The 27,094-nt window shown below is 43.4% G+C and overlaps 2 pseudogenes; both read right to left on the reverse strand.

Annotated features, from left to right (window-relative positions):
• Positions 1-1,282: 1,282 nt before the first annotated feature.
• LOC120434438 lies at positions 1,283-11,988 on the reverse strand (annotated as a pseudogene).
• A 9,903-nt stretch (positions 11,989-21,891) lies between these two features.
• Positions 21,892-26,121, reverse strand: LOC120434197 (annotated as a pseudogene).
• Positions 26,122-27,094: the final 973 nt, after the last annotated feature.

A 27,094-nucleotide genomic window follows, 5' to 3' on the forward strand; every position in this document is an offset into this window, starting at 1 on the left:
GCCATTCAACATTTCATCCAGTGAATTTTATTGTTGAAATAGTGGCTTCTTAATTTAGCAGTTTTAAAATCACATGCACAGACTACATTCTCATATGTTCTTGATTATGACGACATTATCTGCATGCAAGATGATTCTGTTACACTTTGTCAAGATTATGTGTCAGCTTTTTACTTTTCAATTCAAATGTTTTGTCCTGTAGACATCACTGTGTACTTTATAATCTGGTTTCTTGCCCCCCCCATTTAGCCTAAAGTATATTTTTTATGTATAAAAAATATACTTTAGGCTACTGGGTGATCTCTTTTCTTGCCTATATAAACTCTGTGTAAAACTGAATGCTTTTGTGTCCCTGGGAGAGTTCAAAGCTCTTACAGAGTAAGACTGCAACTGCTATTCAAAAGCTGGACTTTGTGATGTCTTTGTGATTAAGTTACTTGGTTACTTGGCAGCTGTTACTTGGTTCTTCTGATTTGCTTTACTTGTTGTTTTATGTGTATATGTGTTGATACTGAGCTTAGATTAAGAGATTTTAAATAGGTGTAAAAACAATAGCAGTGAGACCCAATGAGAAGGACTAACATGAATCAGGAACTGTGCTCCTGATGTGAGAACTGCATCAGAAATCTGAACCTTTGCTTTGATAATTATGACCACCTTTAGGTGAGTATTTTTCCCTAAAGTTGAAATAGATGTAAAGACCAACCCAGAGCATATGGCACACAGATCTCTGATGTGTGTGTGCTTGTAAAACATAGTGCGAGAGTGAAGTTAAACTCTCCTTTCTTCAAACTATTGAGGCACTTTTGAGTTTCTAAATGAGACTTGTGTTTACAATGGCAATGTGAATTTAATTTATGTAGCACATTTCATTCCAAGTAAGCTCAATGTGCTTAACATATAAGATTAAATCATTAAAAAAATCTATGTAGATCTACTATGCCTTAAGACAATGAAACAACAAAGCAAGTTTTGGACAGAAAGAATTCCAAGTTAACAAGGTTTTATATGTGAGATTTTAAACACATGGCTGTGTGTTATGTAACAATATAGTGGATATTTAGAGTAAAAAATCACTTCCTCTGTGTGTGTGTTGTTGTGCATTTGATCCCCTCACAGCTTTAATACATACCTGAAACATTCATGAATATGATTTTGACACCCAACATAGAAACTATCAATGCCACAGTTTTAAGAGTCCTTGATTCTAAGTCATAAGACATTTAGTCCATTTTCAACCAATCTTAAATCTTAAATCAATAAGATGACCTGAAAGAACTCAGTGGATATAAGCAAAGTTTTAATAGACTGTTAATATGACCCCACTCTACATACTTTCAGAAATCATAGAAAGTTTTTAAAGCTATCATGTTTACAAACAGACTGACGTGCATTCAAATGCTACCAAAAACATCGTCTCCATGGTAGTGGTAATGAAGTAAGTCAAAGAAAAACAAACTATCTAGGGACTGTGGTCATAGTGAGTAAATCGGTTTTAATTGAATTGAATTGCCCCATGCTTCAATTTATAAGGGTTCAGGTAAAAACAGTCAATTAAATAATTATACAAAAAATGAGCTTTCACAATAATACAATGATTCAATTATAACTGATAGAAAATAATCACAATTTTTCTCAGTGACAATCATGTTTTTCTCTGACTGGCTTAGTATCTGAGTCTGAATCTGAACTGGACATCTCTGACAGGTTGCATCGTTCCAAAGCCGTATCGACTGAGGTCAATTTCAGGAATCTTCTCATCAGGATTCTTCAGCTCAAGTTCAAAATAGACCAACATGAGGAAAACAAACTGTTTCAGCTCACTGGTGGCAAAGAAACGGCCAGGGCACATGGAGACCCCGGATCCCCAGGGCATGGTGTAATATTTTACCTTCTTTCCTGCTTTGTAAAAATCAGTTTTCTTGGTCCCGTCTGGATTCAGGAAGCGGTCATATTTGAATGAGTGCGGCTCAGGATGGATCTCTGGGTCATGTTGGACAGAACTGAAAGGAAAGATTGCAATTCTGTCACCCTTGCGAAGTAAATATTCACGCCCATCAGCCATCTTGAAGGTCATGTCCTTTATCACTGCCCAGGTGAGGAGGGGTGCAGCAGTGAGTCGGAGGTTCTCTTCGACAGCACTGTCCAGGATCGGTGTTTTCAACAGCATTTCACGGGTCAGGTTGACCATAGGACCACCAGGCCGGACCTCCTGTCCAGATTCTTTCAGAACTTTATCCACCTCTTCCTTCACTGCTTTCATGGCTTCTGGGTGTTTCATGAGGAAGAGGAGCAGCCAGAATGAAGAAGGCCCTATGTTGCTCTGAGAGGCCCAAAGAAGCACAAACATGTATCTGTTTATCATTGACATATCGATACTCTTTACCCTGCTGTATGTCCCACACCCAGCCACTGATATTGTCCTTGGTTTTCATTTTCAGGATTGACAGAACATCCCAGAAGTATGTTGTTAGAGTGAATTGTTTAATGTTTGTCATTTTTATTCTTACCATTTGTACTTTAACTGTGTGTTGAAAGGAATTCTTTTGTTCTCCCCTCCCCAGATTCTCGAGGTTCTGGGTGAGGGGCTATAGTGTTTTATTTCAGATACATCCTATCTGGAAGATCTGCTTCTTTTGATGTGGTAAAACTTCCTGCCCTTTGTATGGCTTCACTGTGTTATCTAGGGTGAACCATAGATTGGGTGTGGGGAGGTTACCCTCTTTATGACCTAGGATGTTGTTCCTGCTTTATGACCCTTTTGGTCAGCAGCTTACACACACACACACACACACACACACACACACACACACGCACTTACAAAACCACAGGCAAGGTACTCTTTGTGTGTATGTATACATCATATGTTAATGACCCTATGCATATTCAAGTAACCGCAATAAAAGGAGTGCTATGGGGAACCTGGCTGAGAGTCTGATGGAGGTCAAGTAGGTGGAACGACACTTGGCTCCAGGCAGGCCTCCCTCATGCATGAGTAACCCAAAGGACTTTGCCTACTACTTGTGTCTTGCTTGCTGTGTAACCACATTGCCTTTAACGTTCCAGCGAATAGGTTTAAGCTACAAACCTATCATTAATTGGTCCTTCGACGCCGGATCCCTGGAGTCGACATCCACCGAGGAGAGAACCCTGACGTCAGCGAGACGTGAGAATTTGTCATCGGGCCGGTGGATTAGCTGTCTGTTTTCTCTCCCCGACGAATGACGATCGGCGGGATCCGAGGCTGATATTACACGCTAAGCAACGCCGAGTAAGTTGGAAGAGTTGACTGGGTTAGTGTCCCAGAACTGGGTTAGGGTCCCAAGAGAGAGGTTTTGAAATCGCCCTGGGTTTGTGTCCCGTGCGTCCCTTCACTGGGTTTTGAGTCGCGCGACTGGGTTAGGGTCCCAAAAGAGTGTTGCTGTGTTTGTGTTAATGACTGCGGAGCAGGCGTGGTCTGGGACACGGTTGTTGTTGTTATCGTGGGTTCCCGAACAAGTAAGACTGCCTCACAGGAGATGACACATTCATGCAAGAATTCACTCCGGAACTTATTTACAGCACCATGTGTCCCTCATCCTCACAAGCGAGCTCTCACTCCTCCATGAAGACAAGGAATGCAGTTCCAAAGAGCAATAACATGGCAGATAAAGAGACAGCAGCAAAGTCCTGAGCAAAGAGTCCCAGCAAGCAGCAGCAATGTGGACAAACAGAATCGGAGAAGAAAAGCAAACTCATCATCCTGACTGATTGGATGAATGACACTGTGTTTCCAACAAGCTGCAAAGTCACTGTGCATGTGAAAAGGACTTTGAGGAGAACTGAGGAGACTGTTGGAGGTTGACATTTGTCACCTTCGGAGTAAAATGGCAAGAAGAGACAGTGGAACACAGGACAAAGCTGAAGGAGAACTGCCGGCTATTGGACTGTTGAAGTGGGAGAGGACAACAGAGTGAGTAGGTGACAACACAGAGGAAAGCTGTTGTTTAATGTGGGAAATCAAAATTTGGGTTAGCAAACCTGGGGAAAAAGAAAACTGACTGCTTAAGTGGAGAATTGTGAAGGAATCTGAAACACTGCAAAAAAAGAAACATATACAAAATCACACACACAAGCAGAACATGCATTAACCATACTAACACAAACACAAGAGAGCTCATGAAGATTAGGCAGCATCTTGAGCATGTGAGTCTGTTTATCATCTTGTCCAAGTCACCTGGTGTGATGCAAAGACCAGTGGACTCATAGCACATTAGTTAAGAAAGGATCAAATAATAGCAGAGAAGTGTGTAGGAAAGGGAGCTTTAAGAACATGCCCTGCTGGAGATGCAGCTCCAGAGACATTGATTAAACCTGCCTAAGAACACACATACATGCAATGAACATCAGCTTGTTATCTCTCATCAGTGCTAAAATAATGTAAATTTAACAGACACTTGTTATCAAATGCTGAATTTACCCAATGCTGACAGTTAACTCTCTAGGTTGCAGGACAACAGTTTAATTTTTGTGGGAAAAAAAAGATTCTGGTTTGACCAACCAGTGATCAGACAATAAATTTAGTTGTTAATATAGTAAATTGGGAGATGCTTTCTGCCTGACTGATGCAGCACAAAATATTTTACTGTATGAGGGAAATTCTATTTTTGTGATAATATTTTGAACATGCATTTCTGTTGTCCTGTCATCTTAGTGGGTTAATAGCTGATATGCAAATTAGTTGATCGTTCTTAGATTAATGAAAGGTGACTGAATTCTAGCACGAGTGAATGAGATGTGTTGGAGTTTGTTAGAGTGGAAACTCTAAAACACTGAGTTTCCTGTTGTGATGTGCAAGTGACTCCTGCATCCAATTACACAACTCTGAATATATAAGAACAAACTTCTTTTGCGAAATGCATGACAACATGTCACATGTTTTATGATGACGGGGAAAAAGGAAAACTAAAAAGGAAAACTAGACGAAATCTGTGGCCTAAATGAGTAAAAAGTACAGATTAAAATTCATAGCTAATGAGACATGAGGCTTATATTGTGTGTTGTGTGGCTGATGGTTGGTTTGGAGTTAATCTAGCTGATGATTTTTCTTTTGTTGTGAAGTTGAGCCTGCCAATTAGTATGATGGTTTGATAAATCATGCTAATGGTATGATTTACCCTCCTGAGATGAGGAGCACGTGTCATAACTTAACGAGGCCTTTTTATTTTGATACTTTCACAGTGCACTGAAAGTTTTGTTTGATGATCTCGTTTGAGCAGATATGCACGATTAGAACTGAAGCGCTATACGACGCGTCGAGAAAATTGTTGCAAGTGAGTTTCTCCAAAAGATTACAATGGGCTCTGGGGAAAGCCACTTATATGGGACAATTAGAAAATAGGTCCCTACCCAAAAAGGATTAAGCGAGAGAATCCAATATAAAGTTCTTCTTTTCTTTTTGAAATGACGTCATTTTGCTGAGAAGTGGAAATGAAAATGCGACAATAATTTCCACCGTCAGCAAAGAAAGAATGAATGAATGCATGAATGAATGAGTGAGAGAAAATAAAATTGACTGACTGGTAAAAGCGAACAGAAGCTGACAGACTGACTGACATCACTGTGCGAAGTTAACCCCCACCTGACAAAGGTGCAGATGAATCTATGTGTGTTTCTTTTTACAGGAGCAGAAAGAGGACAACAACATTTGAGGTTGCGTGAGCTTTGGCTGTACCGATTTAACCTTTTAAGTGCCACCTTCTGTGTCTGTGCATCTACCAGGGGTGTTATTCACTACCTTGTGTTGCTCACAGAGGTAACTGTGACAAAGTGTGTATACACCTGCGCAGCGCTAACTTTTCTACAGCATTACAGTTTTTCATGTGAGTTGATCATGTGATTTATACCAGGACAGCTGGTTGATGTTTTCTACGACAGGATTTCTGGGTTCATGTGTGAAGAAAACTGTGTTTACAGGTTATGAGTCGGTGATGCTGTTACACTGTGTTGTTGGGAAAATGTTAAAGGTTACTTTGACGATGTGAATAACATGCGAGACATTCCCTGTGTTGAAACTAGTGTCACTTCTTTCCACAGCTATGGATGGCTAACTTTATGGTCTTTTTATAGCACCTCTGGACCCTGTCAACTTGTGCCTGACTTCCAGGATTGTCCATGTGTGTTGCTAATGTTTGTTTTTCTAAGAGTGCATGTAGAGGATTCAGCAGAGATGGACAAGTAGCATGAGAAAGCAACTAAGAGATGCAGTGTTTATGGAGTAGTTTAATATGGGGCTCATTAGCTGGCCACTACTGAGCTCCTAGTGTTAAATACATGGAGTGACTTTGCTTAAGGGAAGTCACCGATTACATTAATGTTAACTGAGTACATGGGATGATCCATGTCTGAGGCAAATTATGGCAATAATTGTAGTTTACTGATTTGAGAAACCTGCACATGATACTTGTCCTGTTGATGCTGAGTAGTTTATTGCTACTTATGATACAGTTGTTTATAAGTGTGAAGTTTGATTTTACTTCCAGATCTTGTTTTCCAGGCCATGATGGTGTGTGTGCAGGCTCCAGGCGGAGCCAGGTTTTGAGCAGACTTGCTGTGCAAAACACACTAACATCTTTTATTGCAGGGTTACGGCGCTGCTCCAGAGGAGATGCCATGATGTTGCCTGGGACATGATCTAGCTAACCTTTTTCTTTAGGACAGGAATCTAGGTTTGATGAGTTGACTCATGGGAGTGTCCATGCGTCAAGAGGAGGGGTCCAGAATTACATGAAACTATGTTTTCTATGTTTTCTAAACTATGTTTTTATGATTTTTGTGTGATTAACAGTTAGTCAACAGGTATTAAACCTATGCAAGTGGTGCATCTGTGTTCAGATGAGGCTTTGATGGTCCATAAATGAAGCACACTGAACTAAAGAATGTGGTTTGATGATGCTTTACATGCTCTCCAAATAGACGTTTTTCCTCCTAGCAAGGAAATACAGGTGCAGCAGTTAAAGTATTGCTGAAAGGAATCTCCTGAGAAATCTTCTGAGGCCCAGTGAGAAACAACCCATTCCAGGCATAGCTGACAGCCCAGGCAGTGGTTGAGGTCAAAGGTCGAGCTGTTTGGGGCCCATCATGAGATCAGACTTTGGAGCCACAGCAAGGACCACAAAGCTGCGAAGGATGAGAGCTGTGCCAAGGGGGCTTTCCAGAGGCCAACAGAGGAGATTGTGGACGACTGACGGGCACCTGAAGGATGAGGGGAGCGTGCCAAGCTCCATCGACAGCGCAGGGGGAGTCCAAGGATGGCATCATGATTCTGTGAAAAGCACAGGAACCAGAAGCTATGGTGGTGATGATAGCAGTTTCCTATTAACATCACCTAATGCTGTGTCACTGTACTGTGCATACGATTACACACTGAAGACTGCTGGGATCATAACAGCAGTAAGATAACTGGATCCAGCACCCTTTCCACAGAGGGTTTTCCTGCAGAGGATGGACAATGGAGGATATGTATCCCCCACAGGACAAGGAGGCCTAAAGTGAGGTGATGGGGGTTGGTAGAGGCCATAAAACTAGAGTGTTGACGAGGTCTGCAGCTTTGAAGATGAGACCCATGTTGACAAGCAATAAAACCACCTGGTATGTTTGACTGTTTATTCTACATACATTTGGACTCTGGTCCTATGGACAGTGATAGGAACATCTGGAAGAGACAATTATGACGCCCTATAGAGCTTAAACCACTCTACAGCGAGACATGCTATTTACATGTCTTGCGGAGAAGCACCACCAAACTGGAGTGTTTTTGAAGTGTTGCTTTCTTATTTTAACTATTAAAGTAACAATTCATTTGTTTGCTTATGTATAGGATGCATTTTACCATGTATAAGATCACTGTTAACTAAAATGATTTCTGATACATTTGTTAATTGTGTACTTTTACAACAATATGAAATGACTGAAATGAATGACATGACAGAGGCCTGTGTATGAATGACGCCTGCACTGGAAATGTTAAGCAAGAGGTGCATGGCTGAGAATATACTACATAGGAATAATTTGGAGCATAAAAATTACAAAACAGGAGGGAAATGTTAGAGTGAATTGTTTAATGTTTGTCATTTTTATTCTTACCATTTGTACTTTAACTGTGTGTTGAAAGGAATTCTTTTGTTCTCCCCTCCTCAGATTCTCGAGGTTCTGGGTGAGGGGCTATAGTGTTTTATTTCAGATACATCCTATCTGGAAGATCTGCTTCTTTTGATGTGGTAAAACTTCCTGCCCTTTGTATGGCTTCACTGTGTTATCTAGGGTGAACCATAGATTGGGTGTGGGGAGGTTACCCTCTTTATGACCTAGGATGTTGTTCCTGCTTTATGACCCGTTTGGTCAGCAGCTTACACACACACACACACACACACACACACACACACACACACACACACGCACTTACAAAACCACAGGCAAGGTACTCTTTGTGTGTATGTATACATCATATGTTAATGACCCTATGCATATTCAAGTAACCGCAATAAAAGGAGTGCTATGGGGAACCTGGCTGAGAGTCTGATGGAGGTCAAGTAGGTGGAACGACACTTGGCTCCAGGCAGGCCTCCCTCATGCATGAGTAACCCAAAGGACTTTGCCTACTTCGTGTCTTGCTTGCTGTGTAACCACATTGCCTTTAACGTTCCAGCGAATAGGTTTAAGCTACAAACATATCATTAATTGGTCCTTCGACGCCGGATCCCTGGAGTCGACATTCACCGAGGAGAGAACCCTGACGTCAGCGAGACGTGAGAATTTGTCATCGGGCCGGTGGATTAGCTGTCTGTTTTCTCTCCCCGACGAATGACGATCGGCGGGATCCGAGGCTGATATTACACGCTAAGCAACGCCGAGTAAGTTGGAAGAGTTGACTGGGTTAGTGTCCCAGAACTGGGTTAGGGTCCCGAGAGAGAGGTTTTGAAATCGCCCTGGGTTTGTGTCCCGTGCGTCCCTTCACTGGGTTTTGAGTCGCGCGACTGGGTTAGGGTCCCAAAAGAGTGTTGCTGTGTTTGTGTTAATGACTGCGGAGCAGGCGTGGTCTGGGACACGGTTGTTGTTGTTATCGTGGGTTCCCGAACAAGTAAGACTGCCTCACAGGGAGATGACACATTCATGCAAGAATTCACTCCGGAACTTATTTACAGCACCATGTGTCCCTCATCCTCACAAGCGAGCTCTCACTCCTCCATGAAGACAAGGAATGCAGTTCCAAAGAGCAATAACATGGCAGATAAAGAGACAGCAGCAAAGTCCTGAGCAAAGAGTCCCAGCAAGCAGCAGCAATGTGGACAAACAGAATCGGAGAAGAAAAGCAAACTCATCATCCTGACTGATTGGATGAATGACACTGTGTTTCCAACAAGCTGCAAAGTCACTGTGCATGTGAAAAGGACTTTTGAGGAGAACTGAGGAGACTGTTGGAGGTTGACATTTGTCACCTTCGGAGTAAAATGGCAAGAAGAGACAGTGGAACACAGGACAAAGCTGAAGAAGAACTGCCGGCTATTGGACTGTTGAAGTGGGAGAGGACAACAGAGTGAGTAGGTGACAACACAGAGGAAAGCTGTTGTTTAATGTGGGAAATCAAAATTTGGGTTAGCAAACCTGGGGAAAAGAAAACTGACTGCTTAAGTGGAGAATTGTGAAGGAATCTGAAACACTGCAAAAAGAAACATATACAAAATCACACACACAAGCAGAACATGCATTAACCATACTAACACAAACACAAGAGAGCTCATGAAGATTAGGCAGCATCTTGAGCATGTGAGTCTGTTTATCATCTTGTCCAAGTCACCTGGTGTGATGCAAAGACCAGTGGACTCATAGCACATTAGTTAAGAAAGGATCAAATAATAGCAGAGAAGTGTGTAGGAAAGGGAGCTTTAAGAACATGCCCTGCTGGAGATGCAGCTCCAGAGACATTGATTAAACCTGCCTAAGAACACACATACATGCAATGAACATCAGCTTGTTATCTCTCATCAGTGCTAAAATAATGTAAATTTAACAGACACTTGTTATCAAATGCTGAATTTACCCAATGCTGACAGTTAAAAGCAATAAAACCACCTGGTATGTTTGACTGTTTATTCTACATACATTTGGACTCTGGTCCTATGGACAGTGATGGGAACATCTGGAAGAGACAATTATGACGCCCTATAGAGCTTAAACCACTCTACAGCGAGACATGCTATTTACATGTCTTGCGGAGAAGCACCACCAAACTGGAGTGTTTTTGAAGTGTTGCTTTCTTATTTTAACTATTAAAGTAACAATTCATTTGTTTGCTTATGTATAGGATGCATTTTACCATGTATAAGATCACTGTTAACTAAAATGATTTCTGATACATTTGTTAATTGTGTACTTTTACAACAATATGAAATGACTGAAATGAATGACATGACAGAGGCCTGTGTATGAATGACGCCTGCACTGGAAATGTTAAGCAAGAGGTGCATGGCTGAGAATATACTACATAGGAATAATTTGGAGCATAAAAAATTACAAAACAGGAGGGAAATGTTAGAGTGAATTGTTTAATGTTTGTCATTTTTATTCTTACCATTTGTACTTTAACTGTGTGTTGAAAGGAATTCTTTTGTTCTCCCCTCCTCAGATTCTCGAGGTTCTGGGTGAGGGGCTATAGTGTTTTATTTCAGATACATCCTATCTGGAAGATCTGCTTCTTTTGATGTGGTAAAACTTCCTGCCCTTTGTATGGCTTCACTGTGTTATCTAGGGTGAACCATAGATTGGGTGTGGGAGGTTACCCTCTTTATGACCTAGGATGTTGTTCCTGCTTTATGACCCTTTTGGTCAGCAGCTTACACACACACACACACACACACACACACACACACACACACACACACACACACACACGCACTTACAAAACCACAGGCAAGGTACTCTTTGTGTGTATGTATACATCATATGTTAATGACCCTATGCATATTCAAGTAACCGCAATAAAAGGAGTGCTATGGGGAACCTGGCTGAGAGTCTGATGGAGGTCAAGTAGGTGGAACGACACTTGGCTCCAGGCAGGCCTCCCTCATGCATGAGTAACCCAAAGGACTTTGCCTACTTCGTGTCTTGCTTGCTGTGTAACCACATTGCCTTTAACGTTCCAGCGAATAGGTTTAAGCTACAAACCTATCATATGTCTTCAACCTCTCTGCAGCCAACTTTTCCATCGGTGGGAGGACCCCATACGCCAGTCTGGGGAAGAGCTGGTCATATTTACAAAACTCATGAAACAAAGCTTCTGATTCAGCTCTGTCTTTCTCTTTGGCTTTCTCCTCACTTTGTTCAGACTTATGAGGAACATTGCCAAACAAGGCCAAATATCCAGCTCTGAAAACAACATTGTAGCTGTACCTGAACAGTCCATCTTCTTTCCAGGTCCTGTCCTCTGCAGCTGATCCAATGTTGTGCAACATCATGTTCTGCAAATTACTCATAAACGCTTGGGTGACTTCTTCCAGACCTTCCCCCTTCAGATGCTTGTTGCTGGAAATGCGGAGAATCCTACGCTCCCCTTCAACAGCTTTATATCCAAACACTCTGTGCGCCAGATGCAGAGCAACCTTTTGAAAGTCCAGTTTGTCCCGACTCTCCTTAACGAATCCCCCAAATGAAAAAGGGTCCTGGACAAATGTAATATAAAACCCTCCCAGCTGTACTGTAAATATTTCACCGTGCTTCTTCTCCATTCTCTCTAGGAACTTCAAGGTGTTCCTGCGAAACTCTAAGACATGACCCAACCAAGGAATGAGCCCTTTATCAAGGGGGGGTTCTCCTGGTCGCCGCTGTCTGAACACTCCGAGAAGGTACAGCCCTCCGACCAGACAAGCAAGGAAGCCAAGAAGGATCGGCAGCAGCAGCTCCATGACTGATTCAGTTAACCAGCACAGATTCATCTGAAAGAAAGTTTCAGGTCTGCTATAATAAGCAGACCTTTGCTCCTCCCCCAGGATGGGTTTCTGGGAATTTGCTGGGAATTGTTCACTAAATAGTCCAGAAAAAAACTCTGTCCTCAAGTAAACAGTGTTAAAACCTGTTTACTTCTTAGTTATAATTTACCAGAACAACGTGTGATGGTTATGTCAACTTGTCACACCTTCGGTGGCAGACACGTGGAGTGGAGAGAACGTGGACCCAAGTGCAAACAGTGATGACAGACTGAAACTCAGAGTGTATTTTTATTGGCAACAAGAATAGAATACAAACAAAAGCAGAAAGCGATGAAATGTACCAGCAGTTCACTGAGTACTGCTGGTGTCCTTCTACAGAACCACCATCGAGTGTGTACTAATCTATTGCATATGCATCTGGTACACTAGCTGCACAATGGCTCAGAGGAAAGCACTCATTAAAGTGGTCATTAACACCGCTCAAAGGATCACTGGCTGCCCGCTCCCTACGCTGGAAGAGCTACACAATACCCGTTGTCTTAGCTCAAAACATTATAAAAGATACCTCACATCCCGGTCACTCCCTGTTTGAACTGTTGCCTTCGGGCAGACGGTACAGAGCAATCAGTGTAATGACAAATAGACTCAAACACAGCTTTTACCCAACCGCAATGACATATCTGAATGCTGCTACTAAAAATATGTCCATCACGCCACTTTTGAAATAATCTATGCACTGACTGAAGCATGTGTGGGAATGTATGTGAATGTTTGCTCATACTATTCTTATTAGCACTTTAAGTATTGTGGCGAGCTCAGACAAGGAGGAGATAGAGGTATTGTTTGGTCTTGCTTCCCGCGAGCTAGCCAGGGAGCACAGCCATTTATTTAAATCTGCGCAGGAGCACTGCCGCTAGCAAACTGCTCCGCGCCGCAACCACAACAACAACAACACAAAATAGCGCTCTCTCACCCGGAAACACACAGTTGCAGAGAGAGCGTCACCCGTAACCATGGCAACAGAACATAAATGTCAATAACAAAACCCCGAACAGCCCTGGCCCGCTACATAGCCCCCACCTAAGGGGTCAGTCGTCCCCGACAACCCCATTACCCAACACAAAGTCCTGCAAATGTCCATGTGTCTTCCTTCGGCACGCAGGCTGATCTTGACCAGCAGGGGAAGAGTCACTTGGATGAGAACCTGGGGTGCCGCCAGCATCCCCTGCCCCGGCGGCTGCTGGAGCGGGCGGGCGGTACGGTGAGAGCCTCTCCTGGTGCAACACCGCCACACGCCCTGGGCCCGGCATGCGGATCCGGTACACCACTTCTGTTAGCCGCCCCACGACTTCCGCCGGCCCTTGCCAGTGACCGCACAGCCTGGGGGACACCCCTCTCTTGCGAACCGGGCAGTACACCCAAACCTTGTCGCCAGGCACGAAAGCTCCCCCTCGGCACCTGGTGTCGCAGGCTCTTCTCTGTCGTACTCCGGCGCTGACCTGGGCCTGGCGGGTGTAGTCATGAACCACTCGCGGCTGCTCCCTCAGCCTCCTGTAGCAGTCCCTGGCCACCAACATGCGCCGGTTCCCTGCCTCGGGGACGGGGAAAGGCCCTAGGACATCTCCTCCCACTCTCTCCATCGGGTCCCCCACCCGATGCTGCCGCAGGGGAGCAGTGGGGCGTTGAGTGGGGCCCTTCTGTGCCGTACAGGTGTCACAGCAGTGCACATGAAGTTCCACATCCCGTCGACAACCAGGCCAGTAGAACTGCCCCCTGAGACGGCGGAGAGTTTTAGCATTCCCATAGTGGCTGGCCCCCACCGAGCCGTGGACAAGCTCGAGCACCTGCGACCGCAGCGACCGAGGCACCAACAGCTGCGGAGATCCTTGCCCTGTTCGGGGCCCGCCATCTCCGGTACAGGAGGCCGTCGTGGGTCTCCAGATTGTTGTACTGGGAGTAGTAGGCCTTCACTTCGGGCCCCTGTCCTGACACCCCTGTCCAGCCTGGGCGTCGTGCTGCCTCCAGCCAGGCCCCCACCTGAACCAACGTCGCATCAGCCTCCTGCTTCAGCTGCTGCATGGTCAACGAGAGCCATCCCCCTCCGTCGGCTGTGGCCCGAGCAGTAGCCACGCCCCGTGCCTCCTGGGCCCGCTCTCCCTGCCGTTTCGAGAGGGGCAGCTGGCGTGGGCGCAGACAGATGGGTTGAGCAGAGCCGGTGTCGATGGCGTGCTGAACCAGCCACGTCTGCCTGCAGTCTCCGGTTCCCTGCTTTTGACCGCACTGGAGAGCCAGAGTCTCTGTACCAAGAGTGATAGCCAGCCGGCGGTGTCAACGCAGGCCCCCAGCGGGTCAGCAGATCAAGGCCGATGATGCACTGGTCTTGGACGTCAGCAAGCCAGAAGTCGTGCACCAGCTCCAGATCCTTCACTCTGATCCGCAACGGTTTCTTACCCCGCATGTCAGTTCTCTCCCCCGTCACTGTCATCAGCTGGGTGTCGGTGGGCGACCAACCCATCACAAGCGGCCCGGATGTTCCAGGAAACACACCAGGTCGTATTAGGGAAATGGTGGACCCCGTGTCCACCAGGGCCTGGCAGGGCTGGTCCTCAACACAGCAGCTCAGGTAGAGTCCCTTGAGGTGCCCGACTAGGCCCGCCACCATGCATCGTTCTTGGAGGGGGGCAGGAAGGTGGAGCGGTGGTCCCCTCGCTGTACCGCTCCCCTTCTCATCCCCCTGAGGCCACATAGTTCTGGCCTTTGGGGCGGGCGCCAAGCAGTCGCGCGCCACGTGGCCAGGCTCATCGCACCGGTAGCAGTGGTCGGTCGGTCGACGGGGACGCCTCCAGGGCACCGAGGGCTGCGGCTGGCATATCCCCGCGACCTCCCTCTCACTGTCGCAGTCTGCGGCTCTGATTTGAGAGTAGTTTGGGGGGTGCAACTGCTGGTCAGGTCGCGATGTGAGCACAAACTCGGCCCTTTCAGCCTCAAGGAGCACCTCACGGAGAGTCTGAGGCATGGCCAGGCGGACGTGTTGGCGTAGTCGCTCTGGGAAAAGTCCTCGCAGGAAAGCATGCAGGCTAAGCTCCTCACGGGCTGCTGCTGGGAACTCTGGGTAGCCACGACGAGCATACAGCAACACATCCGCTGCAAAGGTGCCCAGGCTCTCCCCCGGCCTACGGTTCCGGTTGGTCAGCTGCTCCCTGCTCTGATCAGTGGAGTGCCGCTGCCCAAATCGCCTCTCGAGTGCTATGGTGAGGGTCTGGAGCTCATGCTGCTCTGACGGGGCTAGGTCAAGGAGTACCTGCAGTGCATCTCCTTCCAATGCTAGCGCTAAGTTGGTAGCAGCCTCTTCATCGCTCCAGCCATTATGCCTCGTGGCTAGCCGTACTTGTGAGAGGTAGGGCTCTAGCGGGGTTAGCCCGTTGTATTTCGGTACCTTAGCTGCCGTTGCAGGCATCACTGCTCGCTGTCGGGGGCCCGGCGTGTCGGTCGACAGAGGCAGCCCATGAAGCATTGTCCTAGCGTCGGTCGCCACGGGCCGCTGCCGCGGTGCGCTCGCGCCGTCGGGACCTGTCGGGGGACTTACATGGCCGCTCGCTTGCTCCAGCCTCTGAGTGTCTCTTTCCATTCCGGCGAGGGTGAGCTATCCCAGTTCTGACACCAATGTGGCGAGCTCAGACAAGGAGGAGACAGAGGTATTGTTTGGTCTTGCTTCCCGCGAGCTAGCCAGGGAGCAAAGCCATTTATTTAAATCTGCGCAGGAGCACTGCCGCTAGCAAACTGCTCCGCGCCGCAACCACAAATACAACAACACAAAATGGCGCCCTCTCACCCGGAAACACACAGTTGCAGAGAGAGCGTCACCCGTAACCATGGCAACAGAACATAGATGTCAATAACAAAACCCCGAACAGCCCTGGCCCGCTACAGTATTTTATTTATTGATTTTATTCAATTTTATTGTTTTATTGATATTTTTATATTAATAAATACATTCTGATTCTTCTGATTCTGATTCTCAGAAATAAACTAAAAAATAACTAAACTGGGAACAACTACAAAATAAGTATAAAAACACCTGAGCCCCTGAGATGTGGAACATGAAACATGGGACCCTGGAACCTGGAAAATGCAGTCAGTGAAACACAGACGATCTGGCAACAAACAGAGGAAGACATAGGGCTTAAATTCACAGAGGGACAACAAGGGAATGAGACACAGGAGGAAAGCACAGCTGGGAGGAATCCCACACAATGAGACTGGGGTAAGCAAAACCGTTAACACTAACATAACACACAAGACTGTCAAAGTAAAACAGGAAAGATGAGACAGGCACAGAGAGACGGTCTTGACACTGAGACAATGAGAAGTATAGACATGAAAACACATTTTCACTAAATGTGACACAAGGAACACAGGGCAAAACACAGAGACAGAAACCAAGAGACTAGAAACTAAAAATAACAATGAAATCAAAGACTAAATAATTCAAAACACAAAACACTGGGTCACAGACCCAGGACCATGACAGGTCTAGTGTCAACAACATGCAGTGCCATTGACCCCTCAAAACTTGTTTTCTTCTTATTTATAATTAATTAGCGTCTTATTTGTTGCCATTCTCCACTCATTCCTTCTCAGTCTCTTCATACTTGCTGTTCTAAGACCATTAGAACGACTGAAAAATGGATGCAGTTCGTTCGCCCTAAACCAGTTACCTCCATCTCTAATGCGGCTATACCCCCCACCATGGGGTATAGCCTGTGTTCTACCTCCCGTAGAATACAGGAGAAACTGGGAAAGCTGGTTTGAATTAGAGACCATAGTTGGAGAAATTCACACCTTTAATTAGTTTTGGAATCTGGCCTGGCTGGTTCTGTTTTTTTTTTTAAAAATAATCTAGTTTTATTTCTATGGAGGACCCATTTTAATCAGGGCTTATGTTGAGTTTTTAACAAAGGACTGGACACTAACAGTAGGAATCTGTATGCTATGGAAGTCTGAGGAGAAAAAAACCTCCTGTGCACTTAGGAGATGGACAACGTCCTAATTGAAAAACCATGAAAGCACCTACTGTAAGAGAACTAAACTGATGCCTCAATTTTGATTTGATTTTAATCTCAGAATTCTAAAAAAAAAAAAGGCATGACCCGAATGAGTCGATATTTTATATTTTTATTCAGCTATCCTAAACTCTTCTGCAAAAAAAATAGCCCATTTGGCAGGCCTAGTGTCAAAACCTGTTTTCTTCCTAGTAATAATTTACTAGAACAATGTGTGACATGGATGTCCCTAACCAATTCTGGTGAAAATAAACCAGAATGACGCGTCTAGTGTCAAAAACATGCATGCCATTGACCCCTCAAAACTTGTTTTTTTTTCTTACTTATAATTAACTAGAGTGATATTTGTTGCCAGTGTCCACTCATTGCTCCTCAGTCTCTTCATACCTGCTGTCATAGAGCTGTTAACATAAATATAATATCACTGCAGGCTACAGCATGTTCTTCTGGAGTTCGAAAGAGGGGAATCTCTAGGACAATTGGAAAATCATGTCCTCAATTGATAAAAAAGTGCATTATTTGCGCTGTGACCAATGTCTTGACGAGCAGTCAGGCTTGCAGGACTGTGGCCTCCATTTCTACCTGTTTGTGTTTCTAAAATATAACATGTTTATAACATATAATATTTCTGTTCATACCTAAAGCTTGTGACAACAAATGTAGGTTATATGTTATGGAGCAAAAGCCATTCAACATTTCATCCAGTGAATTTTATTGTTGAAATAGTGGCTTCTTAATTTAGCAGTTTTAAAATCACATGCACAGACTACATTCTCATATGTTCTTGATTATGACGACATTATCTGCATGCATGATGATTCTGTTACACTTTGTCAAGATTATGTGTCAGCTTTTTACTTTTCAATTCAAATGTTTTGTCCTGTAGACATCACTGTGTACTTTATAATCTGGTTTCTTGCCCCCTCATTTAGCCTAAAGTATATTTTTATGTATAAAAATATACTTGAGGCTACTAGGTGATCTCTTTTCTTGCCTATATAAACTCTGTGTAAAACTGAATGCTTTTGTGTCCCTGGGAGAGTTCAAAGCTCTTACAGAGTAAGACTGCAACTGCTATTCAAAAGCTGGACTTTGTGATGTCTTTGTGATTAAGTTACTTGGTTACTTGGCAGCTGTTACTTGGTTCTTCTGATTTGCTTTACTTGTTGTTTTATGTGTATATGTGTTGATACTGAGCTTAGATTAAGAGATTTTAATCTCAGCAGACATTTTGTTTGAAGTTAAGATGAAATAGATAAATAAAAAACAATGTGAAATAGGTCCGTGAAGGTTCTCGGTCATCCAGGTCATTGTAGTCCAGACGCTTTTCTTTCCAAGCTCCTTAGACTACAATGTGAAATAGGTGTAAAAACAATAGCAGTGAGACCCAATGAGAAGGACTAAAATGAATCGGGAACTGTGCTCCTGATGTGAGAACTGCATCAGAAATCTGAACCTTTGCTTTGATAATTATGACCACCTTTAGGTGAGTATTTTTCCCTAAAGTTGAAATAGATGTAAGGACCAACCCAGAGCATATGGCACACAGATCTCTGATGTGTGTGTGCTTGTAAAACATAGTGTGAGAGTGAAGTTAAACTCTCCTTTCTTCAAACTATTGAGGCACTTTTTGAGTTTCTAAATGAGACTTGTGTTTACAATGGCAATGTGAAATTAATTTATGTAGCACATTTCATTCCAAGTAAGCTCAATGTGCTTAACATATAAGATTAAATCATTAAAAAATCTATGTAAATCTACTATGCCTTAAGACCAAGGGCGTAGATTTGGTTTTGGCATTGGTGGGGACGGATGATTCAACTACTGAACCCTGCCCTGTTTCTTTTTTTTTCCTTTTTGTCTTTGCTTCTTGATAAAAAAAAAAAAGGAGAAATATACTTGCCTACATATGTTATTCTACATGCTTTTAAACCATTTAAAATTACAATTCATAGTTTTATATGTGAATTATATAATGTTAAATTACTATTAAACAAATGACTGATTTTAGGCTTTAGTTTACTTCAGCCATATTCCATATAAATCAGGTATCATACAAAAATAAAAAAAAGCTTCAAATACAGTCATGACAATAAAAGAATATGACTTTAAGGACCTAACAACATTACTTCAGTTATAGTACACCAACATCTCTTACACATTAGCACTAAAGGAACACTGAATGACCTGGTGGTTTTGTCCATAAAACTACTCATCTAAGATTACCACAAAGTAAAAGATCTCTCAGCAAAATTATGCAACATTTTAGGTGCACTGTTGCCCCGATCAAATCAGTGAGCTGGGACTTTTTATTCTAAACATGAACTACTGTTACAGCAACACACATGGATTACTGGTGCCCCACACAACAACTCAATGTCCACTATGTGAAGGAGTCTATACTACTGTCTATACTATACTGTCCTGGTGGACATGGCAACACGTTTTTCATGGTTACATACAGTTTTAGACTGATGTGGGCCAAAGCCTAGCACATACTTGCCAACCTTGAGACCTCAGAATTAGGGAGACATTCAAAGGGGTTTTTACAGTGTTTACTTATCGGAAAAAAATAAGTTAAATGTCACCGGCTTGTTTCCGGCCGGAAACAGGCCGGGGTGTCCAAATTCAGAGGCTGCGTCCACCTGAGGACCCGGCCTTCGCGGTCTAAGTGGGCCGGGTCCTCCGAAAGCCGGGTAGACCGGAAATGAGCGACTGTGAAATTGGGGGGTCTAGCCTTCATAATTACGTCACCTCTGCCGTCTGCTCCTTGCTGTCTAAATAAAATAAAATATAACCGGACGCTTGCGTAGATTCTCGACCATCTCACACTTCTGTTTAATCAGTTTTCTGTTTGACATTTATTCAGCTGTGTGAAAACCCCGGAGGAACCCTCCCGAGGGATTAATAAAGTTTTATTTAATCTAATCTAATCTAATAACTTTAATCTCAGCCAAACCGATTTACTCACGAACAAATAAAACACTGAAAAAGGCCAAACAATAACATGTTTAAGTTATTTGACGTTTACACAGCTACATTCTCGCCTGAAAATATGTTAAAAGTTTATTTCGCGACCCAGAAAAAGTAATAAGAGTAATATTAATACTAAGTAGCCGCAGTAGTATTGTTGGAAACTGGAATTGGCTGGGCCAATCTAGGATATGGTTTTTCAATTTTGTTGTCCGGGTGGAAAATCGGGAGAAATTGGGGAGAATGGTGGCTCCGGGAGATTTTCGGGAGGGGCAATGAAATTCGGGATTCTCCCGGAAAAATCGGGAGGGTTGGCATGTATGGCCTGGTATTGCCTGTAACGTTATTATGACGGACACATTTTATGAGTGAACTTGACTTTAAGTGACTTACAGGTTTCTTTGAAAAATACTTTCTTATAACCAGGTTCTTCCTTTTTGCTGCCATCCTCCTCTCCTCCTTGCAGCTCCTCTCAGCGCAGGTTTGCCGCTGCTAAAACTAAACAGAGCTCCCTGGGCACAGCCAATCACATTGGCCATATTTGTCACATGAGGTAGGACTCAAGTAGAGGACGTAATTTAACTCTTTCTCCACCGCTGGGTGAATGAGACGTTGACAGATCTTTTTGTTTTTCTTTCTATCGGGTTTGTATTTCTTTACTCGAAGAGATCAAATTATTGGTGGGGACAATTCAATAATCGCTGGATATTGGTGGGGACACGTCCCTTCCGTCCATGCCAAATCGACGCCCTTGCTTAAGACAATGAAACAACAAAGCAAGTTTTGGACAGAAAGAAATCCAAGTTAACAAGGTTTTATATGTGAGATTTTAAACACATGGCTGTGTGTTATGTAACAATATAGTGGATATTTAGAGTAAAAAATCACTTCCTCTGTGTGTGTGTTGTTGTGCATTTGATCCCCTCACAGCTTTAATACATACCTGAAACATTCATGAATATGATTTTGACACCCAACATAGAAACTATCAATGCCACAGTTTTAAGAGTCCTTGATTCTAAGTTATAAGACATTTAGTCCATTTTCAACCAAAATCTTAAATCTTAAATCAATAAGATGACCTGAAAGAACTCAGTGGATATAAGCAAAGTTTTAATAGACTGTTAATATGACCCCACTCTACATACTTTCAGAAATCATAGAAAGTTTTTCAAGCTATCATGTTTACAAACAGACTGACGTGCATTCAAATGCTACCAAAAACATCGTCTCCATGGTAGTGGTAATGAAGTAAGTCAAAGAAAAGCAAACTATCTAGGGACTGTGGTTGTCACGGGGTGCCGAGGCAGGCGGTGTGTAGATTAGTAACGGACCCAAAATGCAGACTGCTTAAGTGGAGGGTGAGCTTTATTAACAACAGGTGAAGTACAACAAAAAGGGTGGCGAAAAACAGAACTGTAAAAACTCTAAACTGGGAAAACTAAAACTAAACACAAAGCTAGAACACGAACGAAGATACCTTGCAGGGAGAATGATGCGGCCAGAATACACAGGAAAACGGAGGGGAAATAACACAGACGACCCAGCAACCACTAAGACAGAAGACATGACTTAAAAACACTCAGAGAACACAGGGAGATTACACACGGGTGGGGGACACAGCTGGGAGTGATTAACCTGACGAGACCGGAGGCAAACTGAAAACACTCACATAAGACGCAGACCTTCACAATAAAACAGGAAACACATACTCGTAAAGACACAACACCCAAACTAAACACAGACTGGGGGACACAGAACATAGCGACATGAAACGTGAAACAGAAGAGTACCAAACCCCAAGATAACCAGAACCACAGAATAAACAAGAACACAGAATAATATAAAGAAACAAAACACTCAGTCGTCAGACTCAGGACCATGACAGTGGTCATAGTGAGTAAATCGGTTTTAATTGAATTGCCCCATGCTTCAATTTATAAGGGTTCAGGTAAAAACAGTCAATTAAATAATTATACAAAAAATGAGCTTTCACAATAATACAATGATTCAATTATAACTGATAGAAAATAATCACAATTTTTCTCAGTGACAATCATGTTTTTCTCTGACTGGCTTAGTATCTGAGTCTGAATCTGAACTGGACATCTCTGACAGGTTGCATCGTTCCAAAACCGTATCGACTGAGGTCAATTTCAGGTATTTTCTCATCAGGATTCTTCAGCTCCAACTCAAAATAGATCAACATGAGAAAAACAAACTGTTTCAGCTCATTGGTGGCAAAGAAACGGCCAGGGCACATGGAGACCCCGGATCCGCAGGGCATGGTGTTATACAGTGGCTTGCAAAAGTATTCGGCCCCCTTGAACTTTTCCACATTTTGTCACATTACAGCCACAAACATTAATCAATTTTATTGGAATTCCACGTGAAAGACCAATACAAAGTGGTGTACATGTGAGAAGTGGAACGAAAATCATACATGATTCCAAACATTTTTTACAAATAAATAACTGCAAAGTGGGGTGTGCATAATTATTCAGCCCCCCGAGTCAATACTTTGTAGAACCACCTTTTGCTGCAATTACAGCTGCTAGTCTTTTAGGGTATGTCTCTACCAGCTTTGCACATCTAGAGACTGAAATCCTTGCCCATTCTTCTTTGCAAAACAGCTCCAGCTCAGTCAGATTAGATGGACAGCGTTTGTGAACAGCAGTTTTCAGATCTTGCCACAGATTCTCGATTGGATTTAGACACCAGACAGGTCAGGGATAAAGTTATTGAGAAATTTAAAGCAGGCTTAGGCTACAGATTTCCCAAGCCTTGAACATCCCACGGAGCACTGTTCAAGCGATCATTCAGAAATGGAAGGAGTATGGCACAAGTGTAAACTAGAGCTGGGCGATAGAACGATAACGATATGTATTGCGAAATAACTTTCTCGATAGAAAAATTTAACTATTGCGATGGGCCTCATCTCTCTTGTCCTCTTAAAAGAAAAAAAAAGAACAGCCAATCCAAATTAAGTAGCGCAGAGCCGAACCAATCACAGCCGCAGCGTCACGTCACGTGACTTGTTACGTACAGCACAAGTGCCAAGGCGCACATGTGTATTTGTTTGGGAAGCAGCCAGCCGGGCTGCCCAGGTAATGGAGGAAATGAGTGTGCCGACTAGAGAAAAATCAACCAAGAGCGTGAGCGAAGGTTACCGAAGAAAAAACAGATGATGGTTCCAATGCCGGAGAGATTGTTGAATGGAAAGGCCAGAGAAGTTCCGTAGTGTGAAGGTATTTCGGCTATTTCAAGTCTGACAAAAAACAGAGTAGCGCGCACTGTAAATTGTGCCGAAAGCAAGTCTGGAAATACAATAAACCGGTGCATGCTCAATCTGACTGAAAGCGCTAATTCGTCATTCGGCTTTTGTCAGACTAAAGCAGTGGTTCCCAAACTTTTTTTGCCAGGCCCCCCTTTGTTTTACAAGAAAAATGTTCGCGCCCCCCCACCGCACAAACACATCCTCCAACCACAAACACCCATATTTTGCTCCATTGCGGTTTATTTCACACCTCAAACATTTAGTAAACAATTAAGCAAATACAAGTAAACGGCAATAAATTACAGGTAGTAATAAAATACACTACTAAGTCTTTTACGCTGCGTCCACACCTACACGGGTATTTTTGAAAACACAGCTGTTTCTATGCGTTTGGGTCTTTCGTCAACACGTAAACGGCGTTGCGATTCACCGAAAACGGAGATGATTTAAAACTCCTTTTTTGCGTTTACGTGTGGACGAGGAATACAGAGTTAAATCACGCATAACGTCAAAGGTATGTGCCTCTTTTCACGTCACGCTGTGCACCACGTTATTGTTTACATGAGATGAATTGCAGAATGGCAGATAGAGACAAAATACTGTTACTGTTAATCTGAGTATCTTCAGGTTTTACACGCTTACATATACACGCGCAGTTACTGTCTCTCCATTTAGAAAGGCAGAGGCGTCATGGTGTAATTATTTTACGTGTAGTTGTTTTTTTCCTGTGTAATAATATTCAACATTGCTATCAATACATTTTTCAAAAAATGCCTCTCTGTGCAAAATGGTTTCAAAAACAAAAACAGCTGTGGGATACTGTTTGTCCGTGATTTGAACTGGGGGAACAAATTACGGAAGGATCAGCCTGATATTATTTGTATACCACTGTAACTTTACTGCATAAACGTCTTGATGCATTCTCAATCATCCAGGAAAGTAAATCTCCAAAAGTTCAACTTTTGGAGATTTACTGCATAAAGAGCTAACATCTCCAAAATGTCAGGAGTAGTTAGTTATTACAAGAAGTGTTTGTGAACTAAAAATCAACATTGTTGGATACTGTTTGTCCGTGATTTGGAGAGCCCAGCGCGTGCTCCCGACGCAGGGAAAACTAATTCTGCAGGGGAGACCTACCTTGGCACTTGTGCAGGTGAAGCCAAAGGGAAGATATGCTTCACCATATTTTCTAGTCTTTGGCTTGGAAGGAAGTTGGTTTGGAAACATATTTGGCGATGCTTCATCTCCTGCTTTGCGTTTATGTGGGAGCCCCGTCAAAAACCTGTCCATTATGCTAGCAGTGTCCAAGCGTTGTTCCCCCCCCCCCTTCATACCGCACCCCCCCTGCAATGGCTCTGTGCCCCACTTTGTATTGGTCTTTCACGTAGAATTCCAATAAAATTGATTCATGTTTGTGGCTGTAATGTGACAAAATGTGGAAAAGTTCAAGGGGGACGAATACTTTTGCAAGCCACTGTATTTTACCTTCTTTCCCGCTTTGTAAAAATCAGTTTTCTTGGTCCCGTCTGGATTCAGGAAGCGGTCATATTTGAATGAGTGCGGCTCAGGATGGATCTCTGGGTCATGTTGGACAGAACTGGAAGGAAAGATTGCAATTCTGTCACCCGTGCGAAGTAAATATTCACGCCCATCAGCCATCTTGAAGGTCATGTCCTTTATCACTGCCCTGGTGAGGAGGGGTGCAGCAGTGAGTCGGAGGGTCTCTTCGACAGCACTGTCCAGGATCGGTGTTTTCAACAGCATTTCAGGGGTCAAGTTGACCATAGGACCACCAGGCCGGACCTCCTGTCCAGATTCTTTCAGAACTTTATCCACCTCTTCCTTCACTGCTTTCATGGCTTCTGGGTGTTTCATGAGGAAGAGGAGCAGCCAGAAAGAAGAAGGCCCTATGTTGCCCTGAGAGGCCCAAAGAAGCACAAACATGTATCTGTTTATCATTGACATATCGATACCCATCTCCTCTTTACCCTGCTGTATGTCCCACACCCAGCCACTGATATTGTCCTTGGTTTTCATTTTCAGGATTGACAGAGCATCGCAGAAGTATGCCTTCAACCTCTCTGCAGCCAACTTTTCCATCGGTGGGAGGACCCCATACGCCAGTCTGGGGAAGAGCTGGTCATATTTACGAAACTCATGAAACAAAGCTTCTGATTCAGCTCTGTCTTTCTCTTTGGCTTTCTCCTCACTTTGTTCAGACTTATGAGGAACATTGCCAAACAAGGCCAAATATCCAGCTCTGAAAACAACATTGTAGCTGTACCTGAACAGTCCATCTTCTTTCCAGGTCCTGTCCTCTGCAGCTGATCCAATGTTGTGCAACATCATGTTTTGTAAATTACTCATAAAAGCTTGGGTGACTTCTTGCAGACCTTCCCCTTCAGATTCTTGTTGTTGGACATTTCGTGAATACTACGCTCCCCTTCAACAGCTTTATATCCAAACACTCTGTGCGCCAGATGCACAGCAAACTTTCAAAAGTCCAGTTTCTCCCGACTCTCCTTAACGAATCCCCCAAATGAAAAAGGGTCCTGGACAAATGTAAAATAAAACCCTCCCAGCTGTACTGTAAATATATCACCGTGCTTCTTCTCCATTCTCTCTAGGAACTTCAAGGTGTTCCTGCGAAACTCTAAGACATGACCCAACCAAGGAATGAGCCCTTTATCAAGGGGGGGTTCTCCTGGTCGCTGCTGTCTGAACACTCCGAGAAGGTACAGCCCTCCGACCAGACAAGCAAGGAAGCCAAGAAGGATCGGCAGCAGCAGCTCCATGACTGATTCAGTTAACCAGCACAGATTCATCTGAAGGAAAGCTTCAGGCCTGCTTTAACCCTTTAAAACCGGTCGGAGCGGGCACGCTCCATTTTGCGTAACTATTTTTAAATCCCGGTAGCTCTGCAACCACGTAAGCTAGAGCAATAATTTTTTTTTGCTTATGAAACTGGAGGAGTTGTATTTACATCTTGTGCCATTAGCTTGTCCTAGGTCACGGTTTCCTTCCACATATAACTTTGCAAAAACTGCATAAAAAGTGCTTGCAGCAACAAAAACATATTCCAGAAACACGCTTTGCCGATCCGATCAGCTGTTCGCAAAACACTTCCTACGTTGGAATAGACGTCAGCGCGAACTTTCGCATGTCCGCCATTTCCTGCCAGAAACCGGAAGTGACGTCATTTTCGCGGAAATGTAGTTTTTTTTACTATCAGGACCTGATGAGCCTATACTGGTGTTTTTAAAAGTTATCTTTGACTTTATGACTTTCTGTGTCGTTTCTGGGATGCTTAGAACTCAAATTGCACTGCTGGAAATAGTTTATTTTGATGCATATGCTGCTTTTTTTGCAAATATGCATTATAATATTTATTTTCGTTTTTTCTGCAGTATATAAAAATTGGTGTATTTCAAAAATAAAACTATGAAGACACTCAAAATAAATTTCCTGTGGTGGGAAACTATTTTGTGCAACTTTTTTGTATTTACAGTTCTGAGGGATAAGCCTCTTAAATTTCTCTAACTAGAAATATATGTTAAAAAAACAAAAACGATTTTCAATGTTTTTGTAGTTTATTGCACTTTTTTGCAATTTATGTAATTACAATGCACTTAATGTATACATATTATTAAAATGTGGGCTATAATGGTTGTATTGATGTATAGCAACTTGAAATGCTCCCAAAATTGGCACTACAGCATATAAAAATATAATATAAGCTCTGGCGGACTTGGTTCTATGGTAGGTCTTAAAGGGTTAATGAGCAGACCTTTGCTCCTGCCCCAGGATGGGTTTCTAAT

Source organism: Oreochromis aureus, linkage group 18 (genome assembly GCF_013358895.1).
Source record: "Oreochromis aureus strain Israel breed Guangdong linkage group 18, ZZ_aureus, whole genome shotgun sequence".
Classification (NCBI taxonomy): domain Eukaryota; kingdom Metazoa; phylum Chordata; class Actinopteri; order Cichliformes; family Cichlidae; genus Oreochromis; species Oreochromis aureus.